At 39.0% G+C, this 5,000-nt stretch overlaps 1 protein-coding gene across 1 annotated transcript in view; it reads left to right on the top strand.

The window, feature by feature from the left end:
• The window catches only part of LOC143033598 (facilitated trehalose transporter Tret1-like), a 63,190-nt gene that overhangs the window by 363 nt on the left and 57,827 nt on the right, over nt 1–5,000 (top strand). The gene's annotated exons all lie outside the window — the stretch shown is intronic.

Here is a 5,000-nt window from a genome sequence, read left to right as displayed (position 1 = left end):
GTCAAGTTCCATTATTCAATAATGAAGGGGAATTAAATTATATTGATTTTTCTTATCTTCTTTCTTCCTAGTAATACACTTGGTTCAAATTACACCAAGGGACTCCCACCCGGGATCCCTGTTCATCCCACCAAGCCACTTCTGCTCCGACGTCACTATTTAATTCAACCAGTATCTTTTTACTTTTCAAATAAGTACCACCCTTTAAGGGCGTGACTTTACCTCCATGCACCAATAATTTTTCTCCTCCTCCACCTTATTCTCCAATCAGAAAGACTGTTATACTGTCTCAAGCGATATTGTTTACGCAAGCAGTTTGTCGCAGCAGAACGAGCTCTGTGTTTACATTCACAACATCAGCACCTCTCGATATCCTAATCTATATTTACAAACACAAGACGGTAAGCTAGAATATGCAACTCTGCAATTTCCAGTCGGCCATTGTATCATAACAACTGGGTAAAATTTACATATCGTTTCACCTACCCCTCGATCTACCTAAATGTCTACCTCTATCTACCGGCCTCTTACACACACACACACACACACACACACACACACACACACACACACACACACACACACACACACACACACACACACACACACACACACACACACACACACACACACACACACACACACACACACATATATATATATATATATATATATATATATATGGAGAGTTGATGATGGACATGTGTCTAGAGAGTTAATGATAGCAAATACAGTGTTTAAGAAGAAAGTCAAGCATAAGTACACATGGGAGACGGTGGTGGATGGAAGGGTGGTAGATAGAGCATTAATGGTAAATAGGAGTATAAAAGGAAGAGTTAAGGATATACATGTTCTAAGGGGAGAAAGTGGGGGGATATCAGATAATTTTCTGGTGGAAGGTAAGTTGAGAGTGGAGGATAGATGGAGAAAGAGGAAAAGGACAAAAGGTAGAGAGGTGCCGAGAGTGAACTGCTTAAATGAGAAAGAAAAGAAGAATGAGTACAAGAAGAAGCTGAGAGAGGAGTAGGAGGTAGTGAAAGATAGAGTAGAACTAGGAGTGGAGGAGGAATGGGGATGGTTCAAGAGGGGAGTTATAAGGTGTGTAAATATGATATGTGGAACAAGGAGGACGGAAGGAAATAGAAGGAAGGGTAGTGAGTAGTGGGATGAGGAAGCAAAGAAGTTTGTAGAAGAGAAGAAGAGAGCTTTCACAGATTGGTTACAAAATAGGACGAGGGAATCATATGAGAGGTACAAAGAAAAGAGAAGAAAAATTAAGCATAAGATAAAATAGGCAAAGAGGAGAGCAGATGTGAAACGGGTAAGAGTATGACAGAAATTTTTGAAAGTAATAAAAAAAAGGGAGTGAACATGAGGGGACGTCCTAAGATGAAGTGGATGGATGGGGTGAAGGGGGCTTTGGGGAAGAGGGGAATGTCTGTTGAGGAAGGACGGGAGACAGGGGATTAGAAACTTTAATTCATTATTTGTGTCTGAGCTAAGGCCTGTCTCGAGGACCTCACCTTCCACTATAAGGACAAAGGCGCATAGACTGATGTATAGACAGACAGACAGACAGGTAGAGAGAAAAGGAGAGAAAAAAAGACAGAAAAAGAAAGTAAAAGAGAAAGGGGAAGACAGAAAAAGGGAAGAACAGAGAAAGGGGAAGACAGAGAAAGGGAGGGACAGAGAGAAAGGAAAACACAGAAAGGAAAAGACAGAGAGAAAGGGAGAGACAGAAAAATGGAAATATAGAGAGAGAAAGGGAAAGGAAAAGAAAAAAGACATAAGCACACACATAGGTCTAAATCACCACCCGCACAGTCCTAACAATCTTGTGAGGCCCCAGTTAAAACTATTGTCAATATGAGTGCGAGTATATACCGAATATAATGATTTATTGATATATGTTGTTAATCACACCACCAGCGAATAAGTAATTGACAACCAGGTCGAACAACGAGTACAAACAAATCACTGTTTGAATTGGACAGTGTGAACAAAATGGTAAATTAAACATATAAATAGGTGTCGGGTTGCTCAAGTTGGTGCACACGTATATGTGAACATATGTACACACACATGTGCACATGCGTAAGCAAATGCACATAAACATGTCTCTCTCTCTCTCTCTCTCTCTCTCTCTCTCTCTCTCTCTCTCTCTCTCTCTCTCTCTCTCTCTCGGCTGTGAGTTACTTTATTAAAAGCTTTCTCTAGATCGAGGTAAACACAGCACATCAATCGAGTAAAAGCTGCATGACCTACCAGACATAAAGACAAACTGATTCTCTGTCAGAATGTTTATATTTTCAAGATCCTTCAAAATCTATTCACATAATTTCACTATTGTACTGGTCATTGATACCAGCCTGTAGTTTAGTGGTGCCTCGTTGGTTCCAACTTTGTGAATTGGTGCCACATTAGCCCTTTCACAATCCTGTGGCGCTATTCCTTCTTCTAACGAACATACAATAAAACCGTGAACCTCGTCTGTCAGTTGTTCCCTAGCCTACATTGTCTACGTGTCCGATTTGAGATCTGATCAGGTCAAAGAATCCCAAAAGATTTAACACTTCCCTCACTTCTACATTTCTATCCTCTAAAACTGAATTCTTGCTCACCTCGCCTTCGTCTAAATTCTAAAAAGAAAGAAGGAAAGAAAACTCCTTTGTGAAAATGGATTAGAAACTTTAATTCATTATTTGTGTCTGAGCTAAGGCCTGTCTCAAGGACCTCACCTTCCACTATAAGTTTGGCGATTTCTTTCCTGTGTCTCATTTTACCATCGATGAACTCGTAAATTAGTTTCGGTTCATCTCTGCATTTATCTACAAAATCCTTTTCAGAAACTCATTCTTCCTCCTCCCGGTGGAACCGTATATAAACAATCCCAGCTTGTCTGTGAGTTTCCTTTGTTTTGTTGTTGTTTCTTCTCTTCTTCCTCCGTTACCCCAAGCCATATCCCTGCTTTTTTTTTTCTTTCTTTTCAGCTGTCTCACACCTTTTATTAAATCGGTCTCTCTCTCTCTCTCTCTCTCTCTCTCTTCATCCCCTTCCCCCCTCTCTCCCTCTCTTTCCCTCCCCCCTCTCTTTCTCCTCTCTCTCTCTCTCTCTCTCTCTCTCTCTCTCTCTGCCCCCCCCCTCTCTTTTATCTATCTATATCTTTCTGCGTTGGTGATTAGAAATCAGATGTTTTAATACAGCACATTAAACCAATTCTGGGTCAACCACAAGTTAAAACGAAGACACCCCTGGGGCTTCATGGGAAAAGGGCCCAGGAACAGATGAATGAGGGTCATTGAACTTAGGGGGGTCCCCTAGATTCTATGGATAAAAGTAATTAGAAATATATACCATTGAATGATCAGTTAGCCTATTTTCACTTCATTTTCTATGGGTTTATGTGTATCATATATATGTATACATACATATATATATATATATATATATATATATACATATATATGTATGTATATATATATATATATATATGTATATACATATACATACATATATATATATATATTAAAGATGGATACTGCTGGAAGTTCAACAATGTTTCTTTAGCAAAATTAAATTCCTTTCTTTTATACATACTGACTACTTAGTTTACATGGGTGATACTATAGGAAACTTAGTTACACATCTTTGATCCAGGGGGACATTAACAGTTCCTGTTCTCCATTTTCCCTCTCCAAGCATTGCTTTACCAGCTACGCCACGAACTCGTTTCCATTATCCTAGAATTATCCTTATCCGTTTATTCTTATGCGATGGGGTGGATCCCCAGCTGGTGATGGTTTTTGTTAGTAACTTCAGTTCATGGAAATGTAAGCCTTGTAGATATAAGTAGTGGAAATGAAAACACAGGAAGGAAGAAGAGAGAGAGAGAGACAGCAGGGGGGGGGGGAAGAGAGACATGTTAAGAAAGTTTGTGCGTTTGGACAGAATGCGACAGAAGTGAGAGAAGATACAAGGGGGTGACCTTAAGTGAAGCTGTCGGGAAATAGATTTAATTTGGAAGTGGGTAGAAACAACTTCGCCAACTGTGTAGTTAATGAATGGAATAAACTTCTGCAGAGGCAGTGCAATGTAGTTCATTTTCGAAGCTTTAAGATTCGTTTAGATAAACATCTAAGCAAGATGCTGTAATGACTGCCATTTATTCTATATTGTTTATTTGTTATTATTAGTCTTTATTATTTGCTTGATTTTCGTTGTTATTTATCTGTCAATTTATTATTATTTACTATTTACATGTTTGTTTATTATTTAACTATACTAATGCATTTATTTATTTTATCTATAATTTTTTTTTTATCATTATATATATATTTTTTTAGCATCCGACCTAGTTATGGACCAAAAGGTCTCCTGTCGGCATGCTCCGCCTTTGTAATCCTATGTAAAGTGAAAATGAGAAAGCATAGAGAAATAGTAGTTGGCTTGAGACGGAAGGACGAAGGCGTTCTGCAGAAAGAAACACCAAAGACGAAGCAGATAGGACAAGAGGAGAAAGGGAGGATAAAGCTATATTACTTATAGGAGGAGAACGAGGAGGAAGAAGAATTGAAGTTGAGATAAACGATGGCTGAAATTAGAATTAAGGAGAGCGCATGGCCGTCAACGCAAGTTAATTCGAGAAGGATAAGGAGAGGCCAATAACGCAGAAACAAGTTTCATGGAAATACGAAGATTTCGAGAAAGAGGAAGACCGTTTCTGAGCACACACCGGAGAAATCCCTCCTGCTTTCCTTCCTTCATGCATTAGCCTCTTCGCCTACCGGGGGGTGGGTCCCGTTTTCTTCGGCTCTTGTTGTCGTCAGGAGATATTTTTCATCTTTATGGTAGTCATCACGTGGTAGTTACGGGTTTCAGTGTCTCTCTCTCTCTCTCTCTCTCTCTCTCTCTCTCTCTCTCTCTCTCTCTCTCTCTCTCTCTATATATATATATATATATAATATATATATATATATATATATATATAATATATCTCTGTG

This window comes from Oratosquilla oratoria, chromosome 16, assembly GCF_046742065.1.
Source record: "Oratosquilla oratoria isolate Oo_2021 chromosome 16, ASM4674206v1, whole genome shotgun sequence".
NCBI lineage: Eukaryota > Metazoa > Arthropoda > Malacostraca > Stomatopoda > Squillidae > Oratosquilla > Oratosquilla oratoria.
The sequence above is the reverse complement of the archived record's forward strand: the minus strand, read 5'-3'. Positions and strand labels throughout refer to the sequence as shown.